Source organism: Hyla sarda, chromosome 8 (assembly GCF_029499605.1).
Source record: "Hyla sarda isolate aHylSar1 chromosome 8, aHylSar1.hap1, whole genome shotgun sequence".
NCBI classification, from domain to species: Eukaryota; Metazoa; Chordata; class Amphibia; order Anura; family Hylidae; genus Hyla; species Hyla sarda.
In genome coordinates, this window is record NC_079196.1 from 128,505,799 (window position 1) to 128,527,896 (window position 22,098).

Genomic DNA, 22,098 nt, shown 5'->3' on the forward strand with positions numbered 1-22,098 from the left:
AAAAACCATTTGACGCTCCTTCCCTTCTGAGCCCTCTACTGCGCCCGCCGAACAATTAACATAGACATATGAGGTATGTGCTTACTCGAGAGAAATTGGGTTTCAAATACAAGTAAATTTTCTCCTTTTTACCCCTTGCAAAAATTCAAAAATTGGGTCTACAAGAACATGCGAGTGTAAAAAATGAAGATTGTGAATTTTCTCCTTCACTTTGCTGCTATTCCTGTGAAACCCCAAAGGGTTAAAACGCTTACTAAATGTCATTTTGAATACTTTGGGGGGTGCAGTTTTTATAATGGGGTCATTTATGGGGTATTTCTAATATGAAGACCCTTCAAATCCACTTCAAACCTGAACTGGTCCCTGAAAAAAAGCGAGTTTCAAAATTTTGTGAAAAATTGGAACTTTGAAGCCCTCTGGTGTCTTCCAAAAGTAAAAACTCATCAATTTTATGATGCAAACATAAGGTAGACATATTGTATATGTGAATAAAAAAAAAATATTTGGAATATCCATTTTCCTTACAAGCAGAGAGCTTCAAAGTTAGAAAAATGAAAAATTTTCAAATTTTTCATCAAATTCTGGGATTTTTCACCAAGAAAGGATGCAAGTTACCACAAAATTTTACCACTATGTTAAAGTAGAATATGTCACGAAAAAATAATCTCGGAATCAGAATGATAACTAAAAGCATTCCAGAGTTATTAATGTTTAAAGTGACAGTGGTCAGATTTGCAAAAAATGGCCGAGTCCTTAAGGTGAAAAAGGGCTCATTCCTTAAGGGGTTAAACTGTTTTAAAATCACTTTTTTAAATTAAAGTATATTAGAGATATGTTGTAGTACTTAAGTACTACAACATATAAATTTTTTTATTTCATGACAGTGCCCATTTAAAGCTTCCCGGCAGCTCAGTCGGGCTGATCGCGACCATCACAGTGAAAATGCGATGTCCTGATCAGCTAGGATGCATCAGAATGGTGCCTTACCTGCCTCCTGTACGTCCGATCGGCGATTGATTGCTCCATGCCTGAAATCCAGGCTTGAGCAATCAACCAGTGATAACACTGATCAATGCAATGCAATGGCATTGATCAGTGTATTGAATCAATGTACTACATGTTATAGTCCCCTGTTCGGGCTATAACATTGCTAAAAAAAAAAAAAAAAAGTGAAAAAAAATGTATAAAGATGATTTAACCCCTTTCCTAATAAAAGTTTGAATCCCCCCCATAAAAAAAAACTGTGTAAATAAAAATAAATATAAACATATGTGGTATCACCGTGTGCATAAATGCCCAAACTATGAAAATATATAGTTAATTAAACCGCAAGGTCAACGGCGTATGCGCAAAAAAATTCCAAATTCCAAAATAGAGTATTTTTGGTAAATTTTTATACAATAAAAAATGAATAAAAAGCAATCAAAAAGTCAGATCAAAACAAATATGGTACTGATAAAAAATTCAGATCACAGCGCAAAAAATTAGCCCTCATACAACCCCGTATGCGGAAAAATAAAAAGTTATAGGGGTCAGAAGATGACAATTTTAAACGTGTTAATTTTTGTGCATGTAGTTATGATTTTTTCCAGAAGTACAACAAAATCAAACCTATATAAGTAGGGTATCATTTTAATCGTATGGACCTACAGAATAAAGATAGCATTTCATTATTACCGAAAAATGTACTGTGTAGAAACGGAAGCCCCCAAAATTTACAAAATGGCATTTTGTCTTCAATTTGTCGCACAGTTATTATTTTTATTATTTTTTGGTTACGCCGTAGATTTTTGGGTAAAATGACTGATGTCATTACAAAGTAGAATTGGTGGTGAAAAAAATAAGCCATCAAAATTAAAAGGGTTATGATTTTTAAATGGTAAGGAGGAAAAAACAAATTGCAAAAACTGAAAAATCTATGTCCTTAAGGGATTAAAGGAAAAAATCCCAAAAGAGGGGAAACTGTTATAACTGTAATGAGGGGATTAACTCTTTACTAATATGTGTGGATTGAAAATGTGGTGTCTTTAAACGACCTGTAGGTCTTTATTTTGCCCCATTCATATGCACAAATTATGTGGAGAAGCTTATTTAGTTGCTTAGAGTAGGCAGCTGCTTAAATATTTACCAAAGTATTACAGGGGTCTGTCGTATGGCTTCAAAAGCACTTGCCCCTTGAAGAAATAGAAATTCCCTAACCTCATGGTTGATATTTCCTCCAGACAGCTTGGAGGCAGTCACAACTGTGTACAACTTGGGGAATTATCTTCTACCTATGTAAATAACTCTACTGTTTATACATTTACTTTTTTAGCAGTGTTGGCAATGGGTGGGGATTTACATTTCAAATAGAGTACCATATATCTCTTCTGACACCTAATGTTCAGTTTCTATCATGATCTGGTTTTAAGGACCCTTTTTACATACAATATTTAAGTATGAGAGTTTGATCATTGTCATTATATTGCCAATATTATAGCTTTGTTTGATGTCACTAATGTAGGGATTGTACTGTGGAGATTTTAACTGTAAAATTGCTGATACATGCTGCACACATGCAATATAATGTGTTTCCATAGGCTAACATTGCATGTAATATTGTGCAATATAGAAATTTAGTGCATACGTGTGATAATCACTGTGGCTTCCAGGCCTTTAGCTGGGTCAGGCATGGAATTCTACTGAAATCACTGAAATGCTTTTTTTTCTGTGCCCCTTAAACATTAACATTACTGCATTATTTGTCTTTGTCATAATAGATTTTCTTTAAGAAACTATCCTGTCTGGGCACGGAAGGAGTGCACACTATTCTCGCCCACTCCCCTGTCCCTGCCTACTTGCATACTTGCCCTACACCACAGATCTGTAACCTCGGTGGCAGTCCCCTCCTAAATAAGTGAGGGACAGTCAAAAGGTCAAAACAATAAACTACAAAACTGACAAAAGGTCATGAAAGGCTGGAGCAGAGAGCAGAGCCAAAGGGTCAAAATGCCAGATATCACAGATACAGTATTAAGCTAGCTAGGAGACAAACAGAACTCTTTAGCAGGCACAGACTGGGAGTAGACTGCCACCTTATATGTAGCCAGAACAGGTGCTCCAATCAAGGTCAGCTGACCAGTCCAGACTGCCGGGCGTAACCCATCAACAAAAACAACAAAGAACCTGTCAGAATCTTTTAACTCTATAGGTTCTGACAAAAACACTTCCAAAATTCAAATGCTATAGGGCAATTTTACTGATCTGTGTTGTGCCCATAGGGGCCACCGGACCCTTAACAATCTGAGAGTAAAGAAGTCTTGACTTGGATACAGATGGACCATCAATGTCCTCATCTGAATCCTCATCCTCCAAATCCCATCACTCATTGGTGTCCTCACAGTCATCTTCCAGGATATCACTACTTCCCTCTGATTGCAAGTCAACAGGAGTACACTCCACACTCTTATTGCCCATGGTGTCACATGATGCCAGTCCAGCCAGAAACTGCTGCAAAACAGGCTTAACAATACTCTTAGACATTAAATCAGACTGTACAGTATATGGAAAAATGCCCCCAGAAGAACTCTGCCAGGCGTAGCTCTCTGAGAGACATGACATACCTGTGTGCCCAAGTGGCCTCCACGATTGCCACTTGGACGCAGATGCTTGATGCTTGAAGTGTGTATTCTCCCCACAGTAAAAACACAATCCGTTGACTTGACTAAATCTCCTGCGCTGTTCTGGGGTTCGGATGGATCCTATCTGCATAGGTTCATCCTCAGGCACAGAGAGGAGTCAGGAAAAGAAGATTAAGTATGGAAAGAAGAACATCCCCGTTTGTGTTCTCGCAGACATCTGTCCAAGCGCACTGCTAACGTCATAGCTTGGTCAAGGGTATCAGGAGAGGAAAACGTAACAAGCATGTCCTTTCGTGTATCAGATAAACCCAGTCTGTATTCAGAAATTAATGCTGGGGTGTTTCACTTAGAGGCAATGAACCATTTTCTAAAGTCTGCATAGTATTCTTCCACAGGTCAGCGTCCCTGTCTTAAAGGGGTACTCCGGTGGAAAATCAACTGAAATCAACTGGTGCCAGAAAGTTAAACAGATCTGTAAATTACTTCCATTAAAAAATTTTAATCCTTCCAGTATTTATTAGTTTCTGAATACTACAGAGGAAATTATTTTCTTTTTGGAACACAGAGCTCTCTGCTGACATCATGAGCACAGTGCTCTCTGCTGACATCTCTGTCCATTTTAGGAACTGTCCAGAGCAGCATATGTTTGCTATGGGAGTTTTCCCCTACTCTGGACAGTTCTTAAAATGGACAGAGATGTCAGCAGAGAGCACTCTGCTCGTGATGTCAGCAGAGAGCTCTGTGTTCCAAAAAGAAAGGAATTTCCTCTGTAGTATTCAGCAGCTAATAAGTACTGGAAGGATTAGGATTTTTTAATTGAAATAATTTACAAATCTGATTAACATTCTGGCACCTGTTGATTTAAAAAAAAAAAAAAAAAAAAAAAGTTTTCCACCGGAGTATCCCATTAACATGTGCAACTGGGACTCAGCATACGCAGATCTGTCAGGTTCTGAATACAAAAGTCCCAAACCAGCAAATAAAGAATCCACTGAGGACAACTCCGGGGCATCAGGACTTAGGGAAAAACCCACTCTTGAGGGCCTCCTTGCAAAAAATACACTATAGTCCCCATTTCAGAACCAGAGGAGTAGGGTCTTAAGCGAAAGTACAGTTTACAACTTTCACAAAAAGTCTTGAATGCCTTCTGCTAACCGGAAAAACAATACGGAAGGTTAACTTGTGGCTGCACAGGAGCTGAAACATGAACAGATGACACCTGGGTAAAGGCAGAATCTAGCTCCAGGATTCTGGCCTGCAAGCCCTGGATTAGCTGCTTCTGGTCTTGAAGCCTCTGAGTCAATGTCTGGATTAAACCTGATTGAGGCTGAGATGACTCATGCTGCTGAAGTCTCTCAGCTAAATCCTGGACCAGCTGAGTAAGACTGAATTTGCTCCACCAGAGAAGACATAGCTTCCATGACAACAAATGCAGAAAATGGGCCTTCTAAAATGTCACGTTTGAGCAGGGAAGGAGAGCACATTATTCTCGCCCACTCCCCTGTCCCGCCTACTTCTGTACCTGCCCTAGATGACAGGTCCATAACCACGGTGACAGTCCCTCCCTAAATAAGTGAGGGACAGTCAAAAGGTCAAAACAATAAACTACAAAACTGACAAAAGGTTGTGAAAGGCTGGAGGCACACAACTAACAGAAAATACGTAGTCAGAGAGCAGAGTCTAAACCAGGAGAGCACGAAGTACAAAAAATGCTAATACCAGAGAGAAGAGTCAGAGAGCAGAGCCAAAGGGTCAAAATGCCAGATATCACAGAAACAGTATTAAGATAGCTAGGAGACAAACAGAACTCTTTAGCAGGCATAGACTGGGAGTAGACTGCCAGCTTATATGTAGCCAGAACAGGTGCTCCAATCAAGGTCAGCTGACCAGTCCAGACAGCCGGGCGTAACTCAGCAAAAAAAAAACACAAAGAACCAGTCAGAATCTTTTAACTCTATAGGTTCTGACAGAAACACTTCCAAAATTCAAATGCTATAGGGCAATTTTACTGATCTGTGTTGTGCCCATAGAAAACAATCTATCAATACTAGTTCATGAGGTTGAAAAAAGACCAGAGTCCATCAAGTTCAACCTATATCCCTAATGAGTCCCTGCTGAGTTGATCCAGAGGAAGGCAAAAAAAAAAAAAAAACCTCATACTGAAGTAAAAAAATCCGTCCTGACTCCAAATACGGCATCAGAAAAAATCCCTGGATCAACATTCTGTCCCTATAAATCTGGTATCTATAACCTGTAATGTTATTAATTTAAAAAAATGCATCCAGGACCCTTTTGAACTATTTTACTGAGCTTACCATGACCACCTCTTCCGGAAGAGAGTTCCACAGTCTCACTGATCTTACAGTAAAGAACCCCTGTCTGTGCTGGTGTAGAAACCTTCTACCCTCTAAACGTAGAGGATGCCCCCTTGTTACAGATACTGTTCTGGGAATAAATAGGTCATGGGAGAGATCTCTGTACAGTCCCCTGATATATTTATTCATAGTTATTAGGTAGCCCCTAAGAATTCTTTTTTCCGAACTAAATAACCATAATTCTGATAATCTTTATGAGTACCATAGTCCTCCCATTCCCCTTATTTCTCTGGTTGCCCGTCTTTGAACCCTCTCCAGCTCCACTATATGTTTCTTGTACACTGGAGCCCAGTACTATACACAGTATTCCATGTGTGGTCTGGCTAGTGATTTGTACAGCGGTAGAATTATTTCCTTGTTGTGGGCATCTATGCCCCTATTGATGCACCCCATGATTTTATTGGCCGCAGCTGCCCAACACTGGTCACTACAGCAAAATTTACTGTTAACTAAGACATCTAAGTCCTTTTCCATGTCAGTCGTCCCAATTGTTCTCCCTCTGTTTTGTTAACCACTTTACAGAGTTTAGTATCATCTGCAAAGATTGATACTTTAATATGCAATCCCTCGACAAGGTCATTGATAAAAATATTTAATAGAATCGGACCCAAAACTGACCCCTGTGGAACCCCCATTGTAACTTTCACCCAATCAGAATAAGTACCATTAATAACCACCCTCTATTTCCTATCACAGAGCCAGTTACTTACCCACTTGCACACATTTTCCCCCAGCCCAAACATTCTCATTTTATGTACTAATCTTTTATGTGGCACCATATCAAATGCTTTGGAAAAATCCAGATATACAATATCTAACAATTCCCTCTGGTCCAGTCTGGGGCTCACCTCCTCATAAAAGCTGATCAGGTTAGGTTGACAGGACCGATCCCTCATAAACCCATGCTGATATGGAGTCATACATTTATTTTTATCAAGATACTCCAAAATAGCATCTCTCAGAAAATCCTCAAACAATTTACATACAATGGAGGTTAAACTAACAGGCCTAAAAATTCCTGAGGTCACTTTTTGACTCCTTTTTAAATATTGGCACCACATTTGCTATGTGGCATTCCTGGGGAACAGTCCCTGTCTATTTACTTAAAGGGGTACTCCAGTGGAAAACATTTTTTTTTATCAACTGGTGCCAGAAAGCAGATTTGTAAATTACTTCTATTAAAAAATCCTTATCCTTTCAGTACTTATTAGTGGCTGTATATTTTGTTTTTGGATTTCTTTTTTTTCTCCACAGTGCTCTCTGCTGACACCTCTGTCTGTATCAGGAACTGTCCAGAGCAGTATAGGTATGCTATGGGGATTTGCTCCAATTCTGGACAGTTCCTGATACGGATAGAGGTGTCAGCAGAGAGCACCGTATACAGGAAAAAAAATAAATCGAAAAAGAAATGAACTTTCTCTGTAGTATATAGCAGCTAATAAGTACTGGAAGGATAAAGATTTTTTTAATAGTAGGACTTTTACAAATCTATTTAACTTTCTAGCACCAGTTGATTATAACAAAAAATGCTTTCCATCGGAGTACCCCTTTAACTCCCTTAGAACACAGGGAGAAGGATGGCTTCAACAGGAACGCCGGTTCCACGTGGCGCAGGACACAGACAACTAAGGAAGGCTAAAAGCAAGGGTAGTTTATTTCCCAGAATACAACGCGTTTCAGTGCTTCAGCAGCTTCATCAGTCATAGGTGGAAACCTCAGAGTGAATAATTTATATTAACAATTAGCCACGTGAGAGGAATGGAACTCAGGGGGCAAATAAAGAAACAGGGAATTTTGATAAAATGTAAAAAGGATTATGGACATCTATAATGTCCACAAATGCTAAAAATATAGTCATGAACAATCCTTTTAATGCATATAAAATATACAAAATATAAACAGTAATATATAAACAGTACAAAAAAAGTTACAAAAAGTATTATATGTAGAACTTACTGTCCTGATGGACTGATCTAGTAATGTATGAATACCGACTAGCAATAAAAAAAATAAATGAAAGACATGATATAGATAATGTGCACAAAAACAGCTTATTGATGAAAAAATGTGTATATACGACCAAAACATCATAAAAAAAAAATATATATATATATATTTATATATATATATCATGAATATATAATGGAATGAAAATGTATAGATGATAGAAAAAAATAATAAAATAAAAACACATGGCAGGAAACTAAAAAATTGAAAAAAAAATTATATAATAAAAAAAAAATTAAATGAACAATTATCGAGCATTTTCTTTAGTCTCATTCAAACCATGCGGCATTAAAGTAGAAAGTGTAAATATCAAAAGGACTCTCCATTGATCAAGTGTTGGAAACGGTTTGGTTTATTTTCTCATATGGTCTCAAAAATGACAAGACGAAGAGAGGAGATGTCGTTATTATGAGCAATGGTCAAATGCCTGGAAATGCTATCTAGTGTGAACTTATTTTTTATATTGGATTTATGTTTGGACATGCGGGAATGCACCGTCTAAATGGTGCATCCCACATACTGCAAATTACAGCTGCAGGACAGCATATATACGGCATACTGTGTATTACAATTTAGAACTTGGTTTATGGAGAAAGATTTTGTGGTATAATTGGAAGAAAATTTATCAATGAAAGGATCCATCATACCGCAACACAGACAGCGGCTCTTATTGCACGCTGAGCAACCATTCTTCCCGGATAATAAAGGAAGATCAACGATATTAGTATTTTTTAATCTGTTAGGAGCTATCAAATTTTGAACGTTTCTTGATCTTCTTTAAGTGATACCAGGCCAATTAGGGACAAGATCTTTAAGAATCGGATCGTTCAAAATGATATGCCAATTCCGTTTAAAAATATTATGAATTTCAGGGTCTTCTCTATTATAATTTGTAATTAAATTATATTTGAACTGATCGTTTTTATCCTTTTTCTTTTTGTCTCCCTTTGCTGGCTATTTACATGGTTGGGTGATTGTCATTTAGGTTGGAAGTTTCCATTTGTACAGAAGATATATGATGTATATCTGTATTGTTGTGTGTATCCTTGGTAACTAAATTAATTAGTTTTTTGTCCTTGACATTGTATGCCTGCCTCAATAAAGAGAAAGGGTAACCCTTCGACAGAAAACAATTTCTTGTGCCGAAAAATTATAATCGGTAGTGCAATTTTTACTTTATGGAAGTATTGTCCATAGGGAACTCCTTTGAGCCAACTAGGGTAATGTGCACTGTTGTAATCTAAAAAAAAACTATTGATGTCTACAGATTTAAAGTGTGTTCTGGTCTTAATATGTCCTGCTTTGTTCATGATCTCCAAATCAAAAAAATGTATACTTTCAGAAGAAAAATTTTTACTAAATTTTAATCCCCATGTGTAAGAATTTAAAAGAGTAACAAAAAAAAACAAAAAAAAGAGCTTGATTTTCAGTGCCTGTCCAAAAAAAGAATAAATCATCAATATACCGCCGGAAAAAAAAAATTATATTATATAATTTCTAAATTGAGGTGGTTTATAATCTTTAACCCTTACACATACGTACATTTTCACAAACTATATATATATATATATATATATTTTTTTTTTTTTTTTATATACATTTTTCATCAATCAGCTGTTTTTGTGCACATTATCTATATTATAAATGTCTTTCATTTATTATTTTTATTGCTAGTCGGTATTCATTCATTACTAGATCAGTCCATCAGGACAGTACATTCTACATATAATACTTTTTGTAACTTTCTTTTGTACTGTTTATATATTACTGTTTATATACATTTTATATGCGTTATAAGGATTGTTCATGACTATATTTTTAGCATTTGTGGACATTATAGATGTCCATAATCCTTTTTACGTTTTATTAAAATTCCCTGCTTCTTTATTGGCCCACTGAGTTCCATTCCTCTGACATGGCTAATTTGTTAATATAAATTATTCACTCTGACGTTTCCACCTATGCCTAATGAAGCTGCTGAAGCAGTGAAACACGTTGCATTCTGGGAAATAAACTACCCTTGCTTTTAGCCTACCTTCGTTGTCTGTGTCCTGCGCCAAGTGGAGCCGGCGTTCCTGTTGAAGCCATCCTTCCTACTACCTTTTAGCCGGGGGCTGCGGACATTTTGCATTTCTATGTGCTCACCATGGTTGTGTATGTTGGTACACAACCTTCATAGGTGAGCGGCTATACAGCTTCCCTTGTTTAATCCTTATTTCTCTTTAATCACACCACGGAGCGCTCTCATTTTCTATTTTAGAACACAGGGGTGAATGCCATCTGGACCTGGTGATTTGTCTATTTAGATTTTTTGTGCATTTTACTTCTTCCTGGATAAGACAGGTGACATGTACTAGGGAGTTTACCTTATCTCTCTGTATTTTACCTGTCATTTAATTTTCCTCTTTGAATACAGTGAAGAATGTAATATCACATACGAAGAAGTCAGAAATAAAGTCGCACTCACCCGAGTCTTCAGCAAAGTGGTAGCTTTTATTGCATATATTCGGAAGTGAACAAACAAAAGTTCATGGCGGGGAGCGAGAGTCAGCCGACCCTCTTGACGCGGGACACACATGTGGGAGCGACTAGTTTCACGTCACGTGATGGATGCTTCTTCTGGCTCTGGTACATCCCTCACAGGTAATCACCCTCTTCTTATCCTAACAGGTGTAGGTAGCCATGGAAACTGAGAAACACAGTGCTATGTACCATAACCATTAAAAACATTAGGATACAAAAAGAAAAAGTTAAAACCAATGAGATAAAATGTGACTTACAAAAATGCAGAAAAATCATTGCGTTCATTTAAACCCATATTGCCGGTGGCATTTAATCTAACTATCCAGAGGGCTTCTCTACGTAAAAGATAGTTATCTTTATTTATACCGGACGGGAAGCTGGTAACACTTTCTAATCCGGCAAATTTTAGTCCCTCAGATCTATTTCCATGGCATTCAGTTATAAGACTCTGGGGAATTACTCCCTGCTTTTGATAACTTTATTTGGCAAGACAACTATAAACTGACAGCAATTGATATAGAAAGTCTATATACCCGCATTCCCCACGGCGCAGGTATACAGGCTATGCGGGCCTTTGCTGAAGACTCGGGTGAGTGCGACTTTATTTCTGACTTCTTCGTATGTGATATTATATATACCACTTGGACAAGTCAGCACCCCTATGTACAGCACCTTATCGGAGATAGACTTGAGTTTGCCGCATGGTTTGAGTTGCCTCTAAAGATTTTGATCATTGTCTGATCCTTTTATGCCCATAGTGCAGTGCCTGAATTTTCTACTTCACTATTTATGAGACAAAAAAGTGAAAAAACATTGGTTAAAAGGGTTATTCAGTTATTACAAACTTCTCCCCTATCCACAGGATAAGGAATAAGTGTCTTATCACTATGGGTCGGACCTTTGGGATCTCCCACCAAAAGCTTCAGCCCCGACTTTCTGATACACACTCATCTCGGCCGATGATTGGCTGAGCAGGCCATAACTGCTGAGACTAGTACTCTTTGGAAGGTAGGGGCTGAAGTGCTGGAGAACCCCTTTAAAGGGGTGAATGCAGTATTGTACTGAAGAATCCCGGAAACACACAAAGTCCCTGGGGGCTCAGTAATATACAAAACTGTACAGACTTTGTACACATGAAACTTTAGGGGTCACATAAAATCACATCTTGACAATTTACGGAGTCTTTTTTTTTGCTAGACATCATCAAATCAAACTGTACTAAAGATAATTAACATTAGTAAACATGGATAAGATCTTGAAACTGTCTTTATGCTTTTAGTACCATAGAGCTTCTGTGAATACAAATAAAATATTCTGTATGCCATGTATGTGGTGCATTCAAAGTGTCAACTGTTTAACTAAAAGGGAATTTTAAATTAAATGGACATACATAATGACATTGATACCTCAAAATCTAAAGTGACCTGCATTACATCATGTTATTCAAAAAGTGCATTTTTATTGTTCTTTTCAGCATTTCCCACATCTCCCTAAAAGCTCAGTTCATTTAACTTCCAAGAGCCTTTCTCACCATTAGACAACATGATTATTATGAAATCTGGGACACTTTTTATGCCCAATTAATTAGCTTACATAACTCTGTCGGCATCGGAAATGCTTTGTATGGATTTACTCATGCATCTCAAATAGAGGGGGTTTCAAAAGTCATGCAATGTAAGAGTTGTTTAAAATGAGTTTGACAAAAAAGCTAAAATAGGAATTTCCTTATGTGAACTCAAAGAATAATTAAGTAAATAAAAGTTTTTTGTTTAGAAATTGCACGCTTCCAAAAAGCCTATGCTATACAGATAAAAACCAAGAATTATTTTACTTTGAGTAACAAGTAGTGCTTATACACCCAGCCGTGCAGTAATACTGAAAGTGTACAAGTGAATGGGCACTTACTGCACATCTGTATGATTCTAATATTATACAAATAGTCAGGGCTGCCATCAGAAATTTCGGGGCCCCTTACACAGCTTGAGAAGCGACATCTTCTCTGAGATGTTCACGTTTCCTTTTTTTCCACAGAACCAGACAAACATCAGAGCACCAGACAAACATTTTAGGCTAATCTCTCCAGCAAAATGCTCATTTCTCCAACTAAAGGTAGGTATAGGCCCCCATATTGCCCCATAAGAAGGTGTAGGCCTCCATAGGTAGTGATAGGCCCCCATAGGTAAATGTAGGCCCCCAATGTTAGGTGTAGGCCTGCAGTGCCTCCTTAGGTACATATTGACCCTATAGATAGATGTAAGCCCCCATAGGTAGGTGTGGGCCCCAATATTGCTCCCATTGGTAGGTGTAGGCCCCAATATTACCCCCATTGGTAGGTGTAGGCCCCCAGTGCCTCCACAGGTAGGTGTAGGCCCCCAGTGCCCCCATAGGTAAGTGTAGGCCCCCAGTGCACCCATAGGTAGGTGTAGGCCCCCAGAACCCCCATAGGTAAGTGTAGGCCCCCAGTGCCCCCATAGGTAGGTGTATGCCCCCACGGACACACTGCCTCCAGCTATGTACAGTATATGGCTGCAGGCAGTATGTCTATGTACTGTCCTGCTTCTGTGCTCAAAGAACTGCTCCTTCTGTCCAGGACCTATGGGCTATAGCTGTAGGTCCCTGGGCTGGAGGAGCAGTGGTTGGAGCATTGAGGGTGACGTGCTGTGCCGCTATAATCACCTGGCTGGCAGCCTGTCTCCCTGCTCTGTGGCGCTCCTCTGCTCCTTCTGTACAGGTTCACGCAGGCACATCAGTGATGTGCATGCATGCCCGCCTCCCGGCAACCCCCAGAAATTTAAAGTGGCTGCACGCTTGGCCCGCGGCAGGGGACGGGACATCCCTGCATCCTGAAAAGATCATTCAGGATCCAGGGATGTCCCTGTTACACTGGACGACAGCGAGTGACGTGGGTCACTGGACCCAGGCCCCTATGGGGTCCCAGGCCCCTTACATGTGTACCACCTGTACCCCCCTGACGGCAGCCCTGCAAATAGTGTTTAACCCCTTAAGGACTCAGTCCATTTTCACCTTATGGACTCGGACCTTTTTTGCAAATCAGACCACTATCACTTTATGCATTAATAACTCTGGGATGCTTTTACTAATCATTCTGATTCAGAGATTGTTTTTTTCGTGACATATTCAACAATTTTTGTTGAAAATTTAGCATTTTTCAAGCATATTGTAGCACATTTATCTGCCCTCATAAGTGCATACCACATACCTACATCTACCGTATATACTCGAGTATAAGCCTAGTTTTTCAGCAGGATTTTTCGTGCTGAAAATACCCCCCTCGGCTTATACTCGAGTGAACAAAAAAAAATTTTTCTGGCTTTAGCTGTGAGGGGGATGGTCCCGGCCGTCCATCTCCGCCTGTCAATCCCTTCTCAGTGGTCTTCAACCCGCGGACCTCCAGATGTTGCAAAACTACAACTCCCAGCAGGCCCGGACAGCCGATGGCTGTCCGGGCATGCTGGGAGTTGTAGTTTTGCAACATCTGGAGGTCCGCGGGTTGAAGACCACTGAGAAGGGATTGACAGGCGGAGATGATGACGGGGGGTTGATGATGACATGGGGGGGTATGATGTATTTCCCACCCTAGGCTTATAGTCGAGTCCATAACTTTTCCTGGGTTTTTGGGGTGAAATTAGGGACCTCGGCTTATATTCGGGTCGGCTTATACTCGAGTATATACGGTAAGTGTACTATATTGTACCTGTTAATCTGTCAGGGGCCTAGATACTGTGAAAGTCCAGGCAAAAGTACGGTACTTACCGGCTGGTGTCTTACTCAAATAATTTTTTAAGCCTACTGTAGCACATTTTTCTGCCCTCATAAATGTATACCACATACCTACATCTAAGTAGTGTACTATTTTGTACCTGTTAATCTGTCAAGGGCCAAGATACTGTGAAAATCCAGGCAAAAGTACTCACCTGCTGGTGTTGTACTCATATACTTTTTTAAGCGTACTGTAGCGCATTTTTCTGCCCTCATAAGTGCATACCACATACCTACATCTAAGTGGTGTACTATTTTGTACCTGTTAAACTCTCAAGGGCCCAGATATTGTAAAAGTCCAGGAAAAAGTAATCACCGGCTGTTTTTTTACTCAAATACTTTTTTAAGCGTACTGTAGAACATTTTTCTGCTCTCATAAGTGCATACAACATACGTACATCTAAGTGTTGTACCATTTTGTTCCTGATAAAGTCTTATGGGCCTAGTTACTGTAAAAGGCCAGCCAAAAGTATACACCTACTGCTGTTCTAGACAAATACGGTTTTAAGGGTAGTGAAGTGTATTGTACTCCTCTCATATACGCACTTAGTATGTCAGGCGGAGAAGTGCCAGGATGTCTATAGAGGAGTGGCAGAGGCCTAAATTCATCAGGCGCAGGCAGAGGTCACAGCACAGTAGGGGCGTGTGGCAGCAGGAGTCAAAGCAAGAGGTCGGAGCTCCCAGTGTAAGCTAGCAGTCGTGTCTCGACCAGAAACCCAGCAGCTGTGTTTGATTAGTACACTCGGTCATCCACTGACGTCCTCCCAAGTGACATCTGACACCCCCAGTCAACAGTTGGTGGGTTCCTCAAACTCATGCTGCTGCTGCCATATGGTCTCTTCATGCTGATGCTGCCATCTCCAGGCTCTCTCATTGTGCTGCTCTATAGTCTCCTCATGCTGATGCTGCCACCTCCAGGCTCTCTCATTGTTCTGCTATATGGTCTCCTCATGCTGATGCTGCTACCTCCAGGCTCTGTCATTGTGCTGCCATATGGTCTCCTCATGCTGATGCTACCACCTCCAGGCTCTGTTATTGTGCCACCATATGGTCTACGCATGCTGATACTACCATCTCCAGGCTCTCTTATTGTGCTGCCATGGATACTACAAAACATAATTAAGGTGCTGGTCCCCAGTTACAGAAATTCCTCTGCATTAGACCACAAGTAAGTATTGAGGATATGCATTATTGAGGATATACAAAACTTAACTTTTCTTAGGATAAAATATATGGACCAAAAATTTTTGGGAAATCTAATAAAAGGAAATGTGTGCAAAAAACACCATGTGCACCACCAAGTATTGATGCGATGCAAAGACCTCTAAAAGGTGGAAGGGAACAAAGTATGGTCCATTGTAACAGGTGGGGGGAAAACTTCCCCTGTAAGGACCTACTCTCGCACTATTAATTCCCTTCTTAGCAAGTTTTACTCATCCTAAAAAGGGCAGCCCCACATAGGGGATGTCTGTCATTATTAGAGAATAACTCTGTTAACATTTTGCCAATCACGATAATTTTGACATTGTTTTTTTCTGGCACAAGTTGTCCTTCATGTACATAATAAAAGTAAGCCGAGTAGTTTTTGTATATTTTTTTTAAATTGCAAAAAATCATGAATTTTTGTAAAAAAAAATTACGATGTTTCGCTATTTTAACACTAATAGGTTGCAAATATTTATACTTTCTGACCAAATAGTTTATGAAACTATAACGAATGTTAAAAATTAGACCCCTCAAGGTATTCGATACAGTGAGTATTTTGACACCATCATTTTTGGCAGGAATTATTACAAAGTCAGTGTTAAAAATTCAAAATGTCCTTTTTTTCACAAATGCATCATTTGTGGGACATATTTTTTGTACATCGCTTCTGATATTGAAAGAAATTCACCCTATATTTTATTGAGCTGCTCGGCCCGTGTTTGGAAATATCCCCGCTTAGGCCATATTTGGTTCCTTGGCCGCGTGGTAGGACCCAGAAGGAGAGGAGCGCCATTTGGCTTTCAGAGCATCATTTTAGGCCGGATGGATTATAGGTCACACTTCATGCCTGCAAAGGGTTTTAGCTGCCAGAACCATATAGAACCCCCCACAAGTGACCCCATTTTGTAAACTACACCCCCTGAAATATTCACCCTGACCAAAAGTGAGTACTTTGAGACCTTTTTGTGTGGTTGGAATGGTTACAAAGTCAGAGGAAAATTTTAAATGTTCTTTTTTTTCCCCACAAATTTGTGGGACATATTTTTTGTACACTGCATCTGAAAAGTAGAAAATGCACCCCATATTTAATTATGCCGTTCATCCTGAAAGCCCCATTTGGCTTTCAGGATATCATTATACAAATTATAGGCCGCACTTCATCTTGCAGAGCATTCCAGCTGTCAGAACAATACTGCACCCCCAGAAGTGACCCCATTTTCGAAACTACGCCCCCCTTAAGTATTCACCTAGGGCAAAAGTAAGTACGTTGAGCCCTTATTGTGTGACTAGAATTATTTCAAAGTGGAAAAAAAATTAGCTTTTTTTCCCACAAATTACTTATTTGTGGTACATCATTTTGGTAAGTCACTTTTGAAATGGACGAAATGCACCTATATTTTTTCACGCTGTTCTTCCCGGGCTGGGCAGTACCCCAACTTAGGCCATATCTTGTTGCCTAATTTGAGAAAAGAAAAAATCCGGACATTTAGAGCCATTGTCGCCTATTCCTAGGAGACCAAAAATAGCCACAAGTAATTTGTTAGAATAAAAGCTGGCGTTTATTGGTACAGAATAAGGGGTGAAAAACATTGGTTTCGAACACGGGCCGGGTTCTTCATCAGGCATTGGGTGTTACAAGCGCGGGTTTGCGCTGGTTTAAATATACACATGCTTACCCGGCATTAAACTACTGACGGGTCACTGGGTCACAGTACATCAGAAAATAGAAATTTGCATAAATTAAAATCATCCTTTGCTTTTGTTAAAACAACATAATGTTCATGGTGGTAATGTGCACACAGTGCAGTAGCAATAGAATAACGTTTTTTACATGAATATAACATTATTGTGAGGAGCTGAGGTCTCTCATGTAAGCGCCCACTACTAGCAGGCTGAGGACCTGCATCGCATTGTTACACTGTTAGTTGGATTCAGTTATACTGTTAGTTACATAGTTACATAGTTAGAATGGTTGAAAAAAGACATACGTCCATCAAGTCCAACCAGGGGAGTGAAGGGAAGGGTGTAAGGGGATAAGGGAAAGGGATGTAGTTTTATAATTCTGCATAAGCATTAACCCCTTGGGGACGGAGCCCATTATGACCCTAAGGACGGGAGCATTTTTGCAAATCTGACCACTGTCACTTTAAGCATTAATAACTCTGGAATGCTTTTACTTATAAATTTGATTCCGAGATTGTTTTTTCATGACATATTCTACTTTATGTTAGTGGTAAATTTTCGGCGATACTTGCATCCTTTCTAGGTGAAAAATGCAAAAATTTCATGAAAAATTTGAAAATTTTGCATTTTTCTAACTTTGAAGCTCTCTACTTATAAGGAATATGGATATTCCAAATAAATTATGCATTGATTCACATATACAATTTGTCTACTTTATGTTTGCATCATAAAATTGACGAGTTTTTACTTTTGGAAGACATCAGGGGGCTTCAAAGTTCAGCAGCAATTTTCCAATTTTTCGCAAAATTTTCTAAATCAGAATTTTTAGGGGGACCAGTTCAGGTTTGAAGTGGATTTGAAGGGTCTTCTGGTTAGAAATACCCGATAAATGACCCCATTATAAAAACTGCACCCCTCAAAGTATTCAAAATGACATTCAGTAAGTGTGTTAACCCTTTAGGTGTTTCACAGGAATAGCAGCAAAGTGAAGGAGAAAATTCAAAATCTTCATTTTTTACACTGGCATGTTCTTGTAGACCCAGTTTTTGAATTTTTACAAAGGGTAAAAGGAAAAAAATCCTCTCAAAATTTGTAACCCAATTTCTCTCGAGTAAGAAAATACCTCATATGTGTATGTCAAGTGTTCGGCGGGTGCACTAGAGGGCTCAGAAGCGAAGGAGCAACAATGGGATTTAGGAGAGTGAGTTTTTCTGAAATGGTTTTTGGGGGGCATGTCCCATTTAGGAAGCCCCTATGGTGCCAGGACAGCAAAAAAAAACACATCGCACACTATTATGGAAACGACACCCCTCAAGGAACGTAACAAGGGGTACGGTGAGCCTTAACACCCCACAGGTGTTTGACAACTTTTTGTTAAAGTCGGATGTGTAAATGAAAAAAAAATATTTTTCCACTAAAATGCTGGTTTTTCCCCAAATTTTACTTTTTTACAAAGGGTAATAGGAGAAAATGCCCCCCAAAATTTGTAACCCCATTTCTTCTGAGTATGGAAATACCCAATATGTGGACGTCAAGTGCACTGCGAGCGAACTACAATGCTCAGAAGAGAAGGAGCACCATTGAGCTTTTAGAGAGATAATTTGTTTGGAATGGAAGTCGGGGGCCATGTGCATTTACAAAGCCCCCCGTGGTGCCAGAACAGTGGACCCCCCCACATGTGACCCCATTTTGGAAACTACACCCCTCACGGAATGTAATAAGGGGTGCAGTAAGCATTTACACCCCACTGGCGTTTGACAGATCTTTGGAACAGTGGGCTGTGCAAACAAAAAAATTAAATTTTTCATTTTCACAGACCACTGTTCCAAAAATCTGTCAGACACCTGTGGGGCGTAAATGCTCACTGTACCCCTTGTTACATTCCGTGAGGGGTATAGTTTCCAAAATGGGGTCACATGTGGGTATTTATTATTTTGCATTTATGTCAGAACCGCTGTAAAATCAGCCACCCCTGTGCAAATCACCAATTTCGGCCTCAAATGTACATAGTGCGCTCTCACTCCTGAGCCTTGTTGTGTGCCCGCAGAGCATTTTACGCCCACATATGGGGTATTTCCGTACTCAGCAGAAATTGCGTTACAAATTTTGGGGGTCTTTTTTTCCTTTTACCTCTTGTGAAAATAAAAAGTAAAGGGCAACACCAGCATGTTAGTGTAAACATTTTTTTTTTTTACACTAACAGGCTGGTGTAGACCCCAACTTTTCCTTTTCATAAGGGGTAAAAGGAGAAAAAGCCCCCCAAAATTTGAAGTGCAATTTCTCCCGAGTACGGAAATTCCCCATATGTGGCCCTAAACTGTTTCCTTGAAATACGACAGGGCTCCAAAGTGAGAGAGCACATGCGCATTTGAGGACTAAATTAGGGATTGCACAGGGGTGGACATAGGGGTACTCTACGCCAGTGATTCCCAAACAGGGTGCCTCCAGCTGTTGCTAAACTCCCAGCATGCCTGGACAATCAGTGGCTGTCCGGAAATGCTGGGAGTTGTTGTTTTGCAACAGCTGGAGGCTCCGTTTTGGAAACACTGCTGTACAATACGTTTTTTATTTTTATTGGGGGGGGGGGGCAGTGTAAGGGGGTGTTTATGTAGTGTTTTACTCTTTATTAGGTGTTAGTGTAGTGTAGTGTTTTTAGGGTACATTCACACTGGTGGGTTACGGTAAGTTTCCCACTAGGAATTTGCGCTGCGGCTCATACTTGAAGCAGGAAACTTGCTGTAAACCCGCCCGTGTGAATGTACCCTGTACGTTCACATGGGGGGGGGGGGGGACCTCCAGCTGTTTCAAAACTACAACTCCCAGCATGCACGGTCTGTCAGTACATGCTGGGAGTTGTAGTTTTGCAACAGCTGGAGGCACACTGGTTGGAAAACCTTCAGTTAGTTTCAGTTACCTAACTCAGTATTTTCCAACCAGTGAGCCTCCAGCTGTTGCAAAACTACAACTCCCAGCATGCACGGTCTGTCAGTACATGCTGGGAGTTGTAGTTTTGAAACAGCTGGAGGCACACTGGTTGGAAAATACTGAGTTGGGTTCTGTTACCTAACTCAGTATTTTCCAACCAGTGTGCCTCCAGCTGTTGCAAAACTACAATTCCCAGCATGTCTGATCACAGAAGGGCATGCTGGGAGATGTAGTTACGCAACAGCTGGAGGTACGCAACTACAACTCCCAGCATGCCGAGACAGCTGTTTGCTGTGTGGGCATGCTGGAATTTGTAGTTTTGCAACATCTGGAGTGCTACAATTTAGAGACCACTGAACAGTGATCTCCAAACTGTGGACCTCCAGATGTTGCAAAACTACAACTCCCAGCATGCCCAGACAGCAAACAGCTGTGTGGGCATGCTGGGAGTTGTAGTTTTGCAAGATCTAGAGGGCAGTATAGAGATCACTGTGCAGTGGTCTCTAAACTGCAGACCTCCAGCTGTTGCAAAACTACAAATTCCAGCATGCCCACACAGCAAACAGCTGTCTGGGCATGCTGGGAGTTGTAGTTTTGCAACATCTGGAGGGCTACAGTCTAGAGACCACTATAGTGGTCTCAGACTGTAGCCCTCTAGATGTTGCTATGCAACTACTCACCGGCTTCCGTCGCATCCGGGAGCCGTCCTCTTCTGCCGCACGCCGCCGCAGATCTCCGTCGCCGCCGCCGATCCCCGACGCTCCGCTGCCTCCGGAGGGGTAAGTGGACTCCGGCGCCGCTCCTCTTCGTTTTCCCCGTTCTGCCCCGCCTATTGTGGGAGGGCAGGACGGGGAAAACGAAAGTAAACCCCTCCGCCCCAGATCTGCTATTGGTGGTCACATCTAGACCACCAATAGCAGAAATAGGAGGGGTGGCAACTCTGCCACCTCACTCCTATCGCTTTAGAGGGATCGTGGGTGTCTTAGACACCCGCGATCCCCCTTCTATTCCGGGTCACCGGGTCACCATAGACCCGTAATGACCCGGAATCGGCGCAAATCGCAAGTGTGAATTCACTTGCGATTTGCGCCGATCGCCGACATGGGGGCGTCTAATAACCCCCCTGGGCATTTGCACGGGGTGCCTGCTGATAGATATCAGCAGTCACCCCGGTCCGGTCCCCGCCCGGCGCGCGCCGAAATTCCCACGGGCGTATGGATACGCCCTTCGTTCTTAAGTACCAGGACGCAAGGGCGTATGCATACGCCCTTCGTACCCAACAGGTTAATGTTATTTTGTTCCAGGAATGTATCTAACCCTGTTTTAAAGCTGTTAATTGTTCATGCTGTGACCAGTTCCTGAGGTAGACCGTTCCATAAATTCACATTCCTCACGGTAAAGAAGGCGTGTCGCCCCTTTAGACTAAACCTTTTCTTCTCCAGACGGAGGGAGTGCCCCCTCGTCCTTTGGGGGGGTTTAACCTGGAACAGTTTTTCTCCATATTTTTTGTATGGGCCATTTATATACTTATATACGTTTATCATATCCCCCCTTAAACGTCTCTTCTCAAGACTAAACAATTGTAACTCCTTTAATCGCTCCTCATAGCTAAGATGTTCCATGCCCCATATTAGTTTAGTCGCGCGTCTCTGCACCCTTTCCAACTCCGCAGTGTCCTTTTTATGAACAGGCGACCAAAACTGAACAGCATATTCCAGGTGAGGCCGTACCAATGCTTTATAAAGGGGGAGTATTATGTCCCTGTCCCTTGAGTCCATGCCTCTTTTGATACATGACAATATCCTGCCGGCTTTGGAAGCAGCAGCCTGACATTGCATGCTATTCTGTAGTCTGTGATTTACAAGTACACCCAGATCCTTCTCTACCAGTGACTCTGCCAGTTTAATCCCCCCTAAGACATACGACGCATGCAGGTTATTAGTACCCAGATGCATAACTTTACATTTATCCACATTGAA